This window comes from Homarus americanus, unplaced genomic scaffold (assembly GCF_018991925.1).
Source record: "Homarus americanus isolate GMGI-L3 unplaced genomic scaffold, GMGI_Hamer_2.0 scaffold16430, whole genome shotgun sequence".
Classification (NCBI taxonomy): Eukaryota; Metazoa; Arthropoda; class Malacostraca; order Decapoda; family Nephropidae; genus Homarus; species Homarus americanus.
Genome location: NW_024729259.1, coordinates 4,596,383 through 4,609,231, shown reverse-complemented (window position 1 = coordinate 4,609,231; position 12,849 = coordinate 4,596,383).

Here is a 12,849-nt window from a genome sequence, read left to right as displayed (position 1 = left end):
GTATGAACAAAATTAAGTGTTTTTACCTTAACATCCTAATCCCATGCTGGCTACATTCTCAGTGAAGACGAGAAAGAGGAAGAGGTGTATTGTCCTGCACAGTAAGGGGTGTAGTTGCCCAGGGGAAACAGCATTCATCTCCTGCCTTAAGTCACTGGTTTATGCTCAAGGCACTGGTAAGTGAAATACGTAAAAGATAACTTATTATGGAATTAATGTTGAGGTACAGGTGAAAGTAAAATGTAAGGTTTGGTTGTGAGTCAGAAAAGAAAAGTAGATTTTGACAACAAGAAAATTTTATAATTTAAAAAAAAATTTATTTAATTCCATGAAACATTTTTGGGGCCATTCCATTAGAGGTCACAGCATTACGCTGTCAGAACTATTTTAGAGTGAGAGTACCATCATGGCACCGTCTACCAGAGAGATACTGTGACAGCACCAAAGCTGAACTCTTTCATGCCCAAGATTGTCAAACACTATCGCATGTTCAGACACAATCAAAAGTCTATGTTTGCTTGGTATGTGCCAATACTAGTGTGCTATAAGAGAACTAACCAACTGGCCAACCAGCTAGTAAGATACCAAGCAGTCAATAAGTATGAGTATATTAAGTACAGTACAGTTCTGTACAAGTACAGTATATCTTAAACATCAAGCAATACATGTTACACTGTACTGCATTTAAAAAACAGTAAATTTTTTCATCATCATACAGTATTTACAAAATGAAGCAATACCATGTACTGTACAGTAATCTAAATCTCTTGGCATGTTTATGAATACATTATAAATGAAAAAAAATCAATAGCTGATACAGTATTCTCAAAATCACACTTCTTGCAAAATCCACAATCCATATACTGTACTGTACTGTACAATAAATTTTTCAACTCTTCCTATATCATCTTAATTTAAAACACATAATTTTCCAACTCTGACACTGGTGAAGTGATTTTTGTGGGGAAACAACCTAGTGAGTACAATTAATGGCATTCAATATAAATACAGTACAGTACTGTACAGCATATCACTAGAATCGGTTTGACTAAAATCCCTGTTTAGGATAACGGGAAACATTGAAATAATTATTGCAGTGTGAAGAAAGTTTATACAGTACTATATTACTGTACTTATGTGTGCAGCATATTATAGTTTACCTTTACATGCTCGTGTTACAATAGTATATCTTTTTACAGGTATAACACAACAGTAAAAACCTCTTCTACTAATACCTGTACAATAAATAGTTATGGGGAGTCACAATAACTGAACTGTCAAGAGTAATATCTCCGTTAGCCGGAATCCCTTAAACCCGGAACTCTTTTATAGCCGGAATTGAAATTTTCTCGGAAAATTGTTCCCAAAAGCCGAAATTTTCCGGAAAATTTCAGCTTTGGAAATGATTTTCTGGAAAATTCTGAGAAAATTTTCCCAATACGTACCTGGAAAATTCCAGGGATGGGGGAATTTTTTCCAGGTTTGAGAGATGAAAATCAGGTGCATTTTCTGTAAATTTCGAGAAAAATTTTCCACTACCCGAAAAATTCCGGGGATGAGGGATTTTTTTTCAGGGTTCAAGAGATGATATACTGGGCAATTTCTGGAACTTACGATTACATTTTTCCGTTACCCAGAAAATTCTGGGGATGAGGAATTTATTTTCCGGCTTTGAGAGAGTTGTCTCGTTACCCGGAAATCTCTCATTCCTGCAAGTGTTCTGCACCAATTGTTCTGGCTAATGGACATATCACTTGTATAGTAATATTAATCTCTCAAAAAAAACTTTTATGATTTTTTCTTTAATACTCGTACTATATCACATACAGTACTGTGCAATCTGTGATGTAACTGGCATGAACTTTATGTTATATTACCAGGTGTAAATTGGTAAAATTTAAGTAATTATTCTATGATTCTTTGGGTAATATTTTCTCATGATTCTATTGCAATTTACAACTTCATATGTACGAATAATATTTGATCAGGAAATCTGTTTAATAAGCTCGTGATGTGTGGATTTATTACCTTGATAAAACCATGTTGGAGCTTCCATTACCGAACACAATTTCTAAACCAACTAAGTTCCCCACTCACCATTGTAACAACTCACAACTTTAAGAACTGGTAACTGCATCAATCAACAGACAATCCAGAGCATTACCTAATTATAAATTGGATTTTACTATATTTCTAAAGTACAACTTCAGGAGTATTTGTGCAGTCCTTTACTGTGTTATGTTTTCTTTCAAGTTTGCTAGTGACAGTGCTCTATGCCCTTTAGAGAGACCATATTATACTGTAGACAGGTAGATCAATGGTAGGCTATGCTATCCAGGTCCAGGTGGACACAGCCTGATAGTGAGGAAAAAAAATCCAGACCATCAGAATCTATGAACTAATGTTTGTCTCAGAGTCCAATAAGAATCCAGTTACTTACCAACAGTTTCTATCAGATACATGGAAGACTTAATGAAATATGGGGATTGGGAATGTATATATTATAGTATAACTTAGCCAAGTGTTATTCAAATAAATTGCTGCATACCTTCTCACAAACTACATATAATTTTACAAAAGCTTTCAGTTTTCAATGGCATATAATTACTGTATCTTACTGGTTAATACAGAAGATGTACTCTTTCAAGCAGCTCCTTGTACAGTACTGTAATACAGACTTACTGTACTTTCTTGAGGAAGGGGTAAAGTTTGTATTTATATTACCCCTGTAATGTTAGCCAGAGTTGATTATTTATCCATTGAATACTGTATCCCAATCACCCATTAGTTTATTTTAAAGTGATTAATGTACAGTACTGTACATCTTCTTCATGAATCTTCCTGTAAGCAAACAGTTCTCTTAAATGTCAGGAGTCATGTCAGATTTGGTCTGTGAGATCTGTAGTATCATTTATGGTATGTTTTTAAAATTTCCTATCCTGTTTGAACTTGGTCCAAAGCCTCTCTTCTATCACTTTTCAGCTATTGTGTCAGAAAATAGGTGAGAGAACATTATATCCTCATACTGTTTTGAAAGATTTTTTCTGTTTCTTTGAAGGATATATCATTCTCTTAGACCTTTAGGGGGTATAGGTTAGTTTTAAATCAGGTGATGGTGCATTTATTTCTCGAAGTGGTGTAAGAACATCAAGGTTCCCAAGGCTTTGCTTCAAGTTATCATTTCTACCACTTATCAGCTTACTAGCCATTCAGGCAGTTGGTCTGTTCATTTTTAGAACTTTCGTTTTCTTCCAAGTTCACATGGATTTATGCATCAGAGACATTGTTTACCTGGAGTGTGTGAACCTGAAATTAAACTACGGGAGACAGTGGACATTTAATGGCAGTGTTCTCACAGGTCACTTGTTTCTATTCCCCTTAAATCATAACGTAGGATTTCATACTCAAATCCTTCCTTGTTCACAAATGTCTGGTACTGGTGATAGTCTATATATTTCAATTTATCAAAGATGTCTGAATAATGTCAATAACAAAACTAAATGCCTACAACATGTAAAAACGAAACGAGCAACTTCAAGTCCATGAGATATTAAACATGATTCAATTCAATGCAGTATACTGTACAGTACTTAAAACAACATTAAAAACAGAAGTTACTTTTACAAGCTTACAGTACCTGCATCACATTATATGGGATAGTCTGTGAAGAAATTGATTTAAAAGGTTAAAAAAAAATAAACTACCCCGGTATGCAACATTTGAAGATACATTACAATACATTATATACTGTATTGTATGTGTATGGCATATATATTTTTTTACCGTAATCAATAGTATCAAACCATGTGTTTTTTGTTGTTTTTTACCATAACCAATAGTATTAAACCACAAGCTTGTATGCTCATGTGGTACAGTACAGTATAAAGAAAATATGACATACAGCATGTGGAGGCCTCCTTCATGTTTGGACAGTATTACTGTAGAATTATTGTAAATACTGTATGTGATTAGGGAAACTTTGTGACATGGATTGCTATAAATAATGCAATTTACAAAATTACACTTGCCATTTAAGTTACCCTTCATTAAATCCCTCATCCTTTATGTTACATACATTATTAATCATTTAATAATAAAAAATTAAGTAGATGAATCTTGCTGTATATTTCCATATGACATAAATTTGCTTTAAGTGCCTTGAGCAGCAACTTCCAATTTCCCAAAAGTATTTGACTAAATATATGAGCATTAGTCTCATTCTTAATGCAATAAATTCTTATACAGTACAGTATATGATTATCTTAAACTATACTGTATATGAAGATGATCATAAGAGCCAACAGAAATTGGTTACTGTATCTGTATTTACTAGATAAACTGTTACCCATCCTTGGCTTTAAGAAATAGTTCAGTTGCACAAATCACATACAGATATTCTTTGCTCCTCAGATTTTAGTTACAGTACAGTATATATGGGTTTTTTATTCCATTTCCATGTAAATAGTTATCAGCTGGTGGGCTTATTCTAGATCTGAGTGACTGGTCAATAAATTTACTATAAATATCAGATTGTTTAATTCCCCTAAACTTGCTTTAGTAATAATGTACAGTACATACAATATATTTTTATGAATTTATTTGGAATACAGTATATCACATGTAATTCACGAATAATTACAGACTAGTGAGCCTGTCCAGCAAAGGACATACTACCTCTCCCTCCCTCCACATACCACCTCTCCTTCCCTCCCAACACGTACCACTTCTTCCTCCACATTCCACCTCTCCCTCCCTCTCTCCCTCCACATACCACCTCTCCCTCCCTCCACATACCACCCCTCCCTCCCTCCACATACCATCCCTCCCTCCCACAACATAGCTCCTCTCCCTCCCTCTCCACATACCACCCTCCCTCCCTCCACACATGTACCTCACCCGCCCCCTCCACATACCACCCTCCCTCCCTCCTCCCTCCCTCCCTCCACAAATCAATTCTTCCTCCCTCCCCATTCCACCTTTCCCTCCCTCTCTCCCTTCATATACCATCCCTCCCTCCCTCCACATACCACCCCTCCCTCTCTCCACATACCATCCTTCCCTCCTTCCACATACCATCCCTTCCTCCCTCAACATACTACCCCTCCCTCCCTCCCTCCCTCCACCTACCACCTCTTCCTCCACAGACCAATTCTCCCTCCACATACCACCCCCCTCCTTCCCCCCTCCCCTCTCCACATACCACCCTCCTTCCATCCTCCACATACCACCTCCCTCTCCCTCCCCCACCACCTACCACCTCTCCCTCCCTCTCCCCACCACCCACCTCTTCCTTCCCCTCTCCATCCTGCACCACATACCACCTCTCCCTCCCTCCCTCCCCCTCCATCCACATACCACCTCCCTCCCCTCCTCCACATACCACCTCTCCCCTCCCTCATACACATACCACCTCTCCCTTCCTCCACATACCACCTCTCCCTCCCTCCACATACCACCCCTCCCTCCCCTCCACATAACACGTCTCACTCCCCTCCACATACCACGCCTTCCTCCCTCCACATACCACCCCTCCCTCCACATACCCACCTCCCTCCCTCCTTACCACACTACCTCTCCCTCCCTCCACATACCTCTCCCTCCCCACATACCACCACCTCCCTCCCCTCCCACATACCACCCCCCTCCCTCCCTCCACACCACCCTCCCCTCCCTCCCCCTACCACCCCTCCCTTCTTACACATCACCCCTCCCCTCCACATACCACCCTCTCCTCTCCACCCCTCCCTCCCTCCCATACCACCCCTCCCTTCCTCCACATACCACACCCCTCCCCTCCCCTCCCCCATACCACCCCCTCCCTCCCTCCATACCACCCCTCCCCTCCACATACCACCTCCCTCCCTCCACATACCACGTCTCCCTCCCTCCACATACCACCCCTCCCTCCCTCCTCCCTCCACATACCACACCTCCTCCCTCCACATACCACCCCTCCCTCCCTCCCCTCCCATACCACCCCTCCCTCCCTCGTGAAAGCAGATTATCGACTTTTTGGAATATTAACATATTTTTCCAAGTAGATTATCATAGAAAACGGGAAATTTGTATCACAGAAAATGTGAAATATCACTGGGAAAGTTGGTTATCTACTTTCCAAGAAAGATGAATTTTCTACTTTTCGGGAAAGTAGTTATCGACTTTTCGGGAAGTAATTTTCAATTTTGGGGAAATATTACCTAATTTTGCAGAAGTAGATTATCATAAAACGGAAATTTGTATCATAAAAATGGAAATATCTACTTTCCGGGAAAGTTGGTTATCTACTTTCGAAATGAATAGATTCTTTCGGAGAAAATGAATATCAATTTTCGAAATGATATCGAATTTTGAATATTACTAATTTTTGCGAGTAGATTGTCATAAGCATTTGTATCATAAAATGAAATATCTACTTTCCGGGAAAGTTGATCTACTCCCGAAAAGCAGATAGATTTTCTACTTTTCGGGAAAGTAGATTATCGACTTTCGGGAAGTAGATTGTCGAATTTGAGGAAATATTACCTAATTTTGCGAAGTAGATTATCATAGAAAACGGAAATTTGTATCGCAAAAATGGGAAATATCTCTACTTTCCGGGAAAGTTGGTTATCTACTTTCCCGAAAGTAGATAAATTTTCTACTTTTTCGGGAAAGTAGATTATCGACTTTTTCGGGGAAGTAGATTTTCGAATTTTTAAGGAAATATTACCTATTTTTGCGAAGTAGATTATCATAGAAAACAGGAAATTTGTATCATAAAAATGGAAATATCTACTTTCCGGGAAAAGTTGTTTATCTCTTTCCGAAAAGTAAATGAATTTTCTACTTATCGGGAAAGTAGATTATCGACTTTCCGGTAGATTATCGAATTTGAAATATTACCTAATTTTGCGAAGTAGATTATCACAGAAAACGAAATTTGTATCATAAAATGGAAATATCTACTTTCCGAGAAAGTTGGTTATCTACTTTCCAGTAGATAGATTTTCTACTTTTCGGGAAAGTAGATTATCGACTTTCAGGTAGATATTGTCGAATTACAGAAATATTACCTAATTTTGCAGTAGTTATCATAGAAAACGAAATTTGTATCATAAAAATGGAAATATCTACTTTCCGGAAAGTTGGTTATCTCCCGAAAAGTAGATAGATTTTCTAATTTTCAGGAAAGCAGATTATCGACTTTTCGGGAAGTAGATTTTCTAATTTTGAAATATTACCTAATTTTAATAGATTATCATAAAGCAGAAATTTGTATCAAAAAATGAATTTCTTATTTTCGGGAAATTAGATTATCGACTTTTTTTTGGGAAGTAGATTTCGTATTTTTCGAAATAATACCTAATTTTGGAATGAATTATCATGAAAACGGGAAATTTGTATCACAAAAAAATGGGAAATATCTACTTTCAGAAGAAGTTGGTTAGATAATAAATTTGCCGAAAATAGATTATCATAAAACAGGAAATTTGTATCCCATAAAAAAAATGGGGAAATATCTACTTTCCGGAAAATTGGTTAGATAAACAAATTTGCCGAAAATAGATTATCATAGAAAGCGGGGAAATTTGTATCATAAAGAATGGGAAATATCTACTACTTTCCGCGAAAGTTGGTTAGATAACCAACTTTCGAAAATAACTTATCATAGAAACAGGAAATTTGTATCATAAAATGGGAAATATCTACTTTCCGCGAAATTGGTTAGATAACCAACTTTCCGAAAATAGATTATCATAAAACAGGAGGGTATCATAAAAAAATGGGAAATATCTACTTTCCGGGAAAGAAGTTGGTTAGATAATAACCATGCATTATCATAAAACAGAAATTTGTATCATAAAAAATGGGAAATATCTACTTTCACGGAAAAGTTGGTTATCTGGTTTCCCGAAAATTAGATAGATTTTCTAATTTTCAGAAATTAGATTATCGACTTTGGGAAATGAATTTTCATATTTTCGAAATATTACTAATTTTGGGAGTAGATTATGCAACGAAATTTGTATCACAAAAATGGGAAATATCTACTTTCCGGGAAAGTTAGTTAGATAACCAAATTGCCGAAAATAGATTATATAGAAACGGAAATTTGTATGTCGCAAAAATGGAAATATCTACTTTCCGGGAAATTTGGTTAGATAAACAAATTTGCCGAAAATAGATTATCATAAAGAAAGCGAAATTGTATCATAAAGAATAGGAAATATCTACTTTCCGCGAAAGTTGGTTAGATAACCAACTTTCCCGAAAATAATTATCATAGAACACAGGAAATTTGTATCATAAAAATAGAAATATCTACTTTCACGGAAAGTTGGTTATCTAGTTTTCCCGAAAAGTAGATGAATTTTCTAATTTTCGGGAAGTGCGTTATCGACTTTGGGGAAATGGATTTTGTTTTCAGAAATATTACTAATTTGGGAAGTAGATTATCATAGAAAACGGGAAATTTGTATCACAAAAAATGAAATATCTACTTTCCGGGAAAGTTTGTTAGATAACCAAATTTGCCGAAAATAGATTATCATAGAAAATGGAAATTTGTATCATAAAAAATAGGGAAATATCTACTTTCCGGGAAAGTTGGTTAGAATAACCAAATTTGCAGAAAATAGTTATCATAGAAAGCAGGAAATTTGCATCATAAAGAATGGGAAATATCTACTTTCCGCGAAAGTTGGTTAGATAACCAACTTTCCCGAAAATAAATATCATAGAAAACAGAAATCTGTATCATAGAAAATGGGAAATATCTATTTCACGGAAAGTTGGTTATCTGGTTTCCCGAAAATGAATAGATTTTCTTATTTTCGGGAAATTAGATTATCGACACAGGGGAAGTAGATTTTTCGTATTTTCGGAAATAATACCTAATTTTGGGAAGTAATTCTATCTTAGAAATTTGTATCACAAAAATGGAAATATCTTATTTCCGGGAAAAGTTGGTTAGATAACCAAATTTGCCGAAAATATAATTATATTTAAAACAGGAGAATTTGTATCATAAAAAATGGGAAACATCTACTTTCCGGGAAAGGATTGGTTAGATAAACAAATTGCCGAAAATAGATATCACTAGAAAGCAGGAAATTTGTATCATAAAGATAGGAAATATCTACTTTCCGCGAAAGTTGGTTAGATAACCAACTTTCCCATCAACTTATCATAGAAACGGGAAATTTGTATCATAAAATGGAAATATCTGCTTTCGCGAAAATTGATTTAGATAACCAACTTTCCCGAAAATAGATTATCATAAAAGAAAACAAATTGTATCGCAAATGGAAATATCTACTTTCCGGGGAAAGGTTGGTTGAATAACCAACTTTCCCAGCAAATATCATAGAAACAGGAAATTTGTATCATAAAAAAATGGGAAATATCTACTTTCACGGAAAGAAGTTGGTTATCTGGTTTCCCGAAAATTAGATAGATTTTCTAGTTTTTCGAAATTAGATTATCGACTTTTTTGGGGGAAGTAGATTTTTCGTATTTTCGAGGAAATATTACCTAATTTTGGGAAGTAGATTATCATAGAAACGAAATTTGTATCAAAAATGGGAAATATCTACTTTCCGGGAAAGTTGGTTAGATAACCAAATTTGCCGAAATAGATTATCTAGAAAACAGGAAATTTGTATCATAAAAATGGGAAATATCTACTTTCCGGGAAATTTGGTTAGATAAACAATTGCAAAATAAATATCATAGAAAGCAGAAATTTATCATAAAGAATGGGAAATATCACTTTCCGCGAAAGTTGGTTAGATAACCAACTTTCCCGAAAATAGATTATCATAGAATTTACAGGAAATTTGTATCATAAAAAATGGGAAATATCTACTTTCACGGAAAGTTGGTTATCTAGTTTCGGTAGATAGATTTACCTACAATTTTCAGAATTAGATTATCGACTTTGAAATAGATTTTCGTGTTTTCAGGGAAATATTACTAATTTTGGGAAGTAGATTATCATAGAAAACGGGAAATTTGTATCACAAAAAAATGAAAGTTGGATTTAGATAACCAAATTTGCCGAAAATAGATTATCATAGAAAATGGGAAATTTGTATCATAAAATAGGAAATATCTACTTTCCGGGAAAGTTGGTTAGATAACCACATTTGCCGAAAATAGATTATCATGAAAGCGGGAAATTTGTATCATAAAGAATGGGGAAATATCTACTTTCCGCGAAGTTGGTTAGATAATAACTTTCCGAAAATAGATTATCATAAAAGCAGAAATTTGTATCATAAAAATAGAATCTTCCTTTTCACGGAAGAAGTTGGTTATCTAGTTTTCCCGAAAAAGTAGATAGATTTCTAATTTTCAGGAAATTAGATTATCGACTTTTTGGGAAGTAGATTTTCGTATTTCGGGGAAATATTACCTAATTTTAGGAAGTAGATTATCATAGAAACGAAATTTGTATCACAAAATGGGAAATATCTACTTTCCGGGAAAGTTTGATTGACAAGCAAATTGCCGAAAAATAGATTATCATAAGCAGAAATTTATCGCAAAAAATGAAATATCTACTTTCCGGAAAGTTGGTTAGATAACAATTGCGAAAATAGATTATCATAGAAACAGAAATTTGTATCTGTAAAAATGGGAAATATCTACTTTTCCGGGAAAGTTGGTTTAGATAACCAAATTTGCCGAAAATAGATATCATAAGCAGGAAATTTGTATCATAAGATAGGAAATATCTACTTTCCGCGAAAGTTGGTTAGATAACCAACTTTCTCCCGAAATAGATTATCATAAACAGAAGTGCATCATAAAAAATGGGAAATATCTACTTTCACGGAGAAGTTGGATTTATCTGGTTTCGAAAAATGAATAGACTTATTTTCAAGGAGAATTAGATTATCGACTTTTTGGGAAGTAAATTTCGTATTTTCGGGAAATAAATTGATTGGGAGTAGATTATCATAGAAACAGAAATTTGTATCACAAAAATGGGAAATATCTACTTTCCGGGAAAGTTGGTTAGATAACCAAATTTGCCGAAAATAGATATCATAGAAAATGAAATTTGTATCATAAAAAATGAAATACTACTTTCCGGGGAAGTTGGATTTAGATAACCAAATTTGCCGAAAATAACTTATCATAGAAACAGAAATTTGTATCATAAAAATGGGAAATATCTACTTTCCGCGAAAGTTGGTTAGATAACTTTCGAAAATGAATTATCATAGAAAACAGGAAATTTGTATCATAAAAATGGGAAATATCACTCACGGAAGAAGTTGGTTATCTGGTTTCCCGAAAAAGTAGATAGATTTTCTAATTTTTCAGGAAATTAGATTATCGCTTTGAAGTAGATTTTTCATGACCACAGGAAATACCTAATTTTGGGAAGTAGATTATCATAAGCGAAATTTGTATCACAAAAAAATGAAATATCTACTTTCGGGAAAGTTGGTTAGATAACCAAATTTGCCGAAAATAGATTATCATAAAACAGGAAATTTGTATCATAAAAATGGGAAATATCTACTTTCCGGAAAGTTGGTTAGATAACCATTGCCGAAAATAGATATCATGAAAACAGGAAATTTGTATCGTAAAAATGGAATATCTACTTTCCGGGAAAGTTGGTTAGATAACCAAATTTGCCGAAAATAGATATCATAGAAAGCGGAAATTTGTATCATAAAGAATGGGAAATATCTACTTTCCGCGAAAGTTGGTTAGATAACCAACTTTCTCGAAAAATAGATTATCATAGAAACGGGAAATTTGTATCATAAAAATGGAAATATCTACTTTCACGGAAAGTTGGTTTATCTAGTTTCGAAAAGTAGATAGATTTTCTAATTTTCGGGAAATTAGATTGCCTCGACTTTTTGGGAAGTAGATTTTCGTATTTTCGGAAATATTACCTAATTTTGGGAAGTAGATTATCATAAAGCAAGTGTATCACAAAATATGGAAATATCTACTTTCAGGGAAAGTTGGTTAGATAACCAAATTGCCAAAATGGAATATCATAGAAACGGGAAATTTGTATCACAAAAAAATGGGAAATATCTACTTTCAGAAAGTTGGTTAGATAACCAAATTTGCCGAAAATAGATATCATAAAAAGCAGAGAGAATTTGCATCATAAAGAATGAAATATCTACTTTCCGCGAAAGTTGGTTAGATAACCAACTTTCGAAAATAACTTATCATAAAGCCAGGAAATTTGTATCATAAAAATGGAAATATCTACTTTCACGGAAGTTGGTTATCTGGTTTCCCGAAAAGTAGATAGATTTTCTAATTTTCGGGAAATTAGATTATCGACTTTGGGGAAGTGAATTTCATGTTCGAAATATTACCTAATTTTGGAAGTAGATTATCATAGAAACGAAATTTGTATCACAAAAAATGGTATCATACTTTCTAAAAGTTGGTTGAATAACTAATTGCCGAAAATAGATTCTCATAGAAGCAGAAGTTGTATCATAAAAATGGGAAATATCTACTTTCCGGGAGAAGTTGGTTAGATAAACAAATTTGCCGAAAATAGATTATCATAGAAAGCGGAAATTTGTATCATAAGAATGGGAAATATCTACTTTCCGCGAAGTTGGTTGAATAACTTTCGAAAATAACTTATCATAGAAAACGGGAAATTTGTATCATAAAAATGGGAATATCTACTTTCCGCGAAAGTGGTTAGATAACCAACTTTCCCGTAAAATTTCATAGAAAACGGGAAATTTGTATCACTTAAAAATAGGAAATATCTACTTTCACGGAAAGTTGGTTATCTGGTTTTTCCGAAAGTAGATAGATTTTTCTAATTTTCAGGAAATTAGATTATCGACTTTTGAAATAGATTTT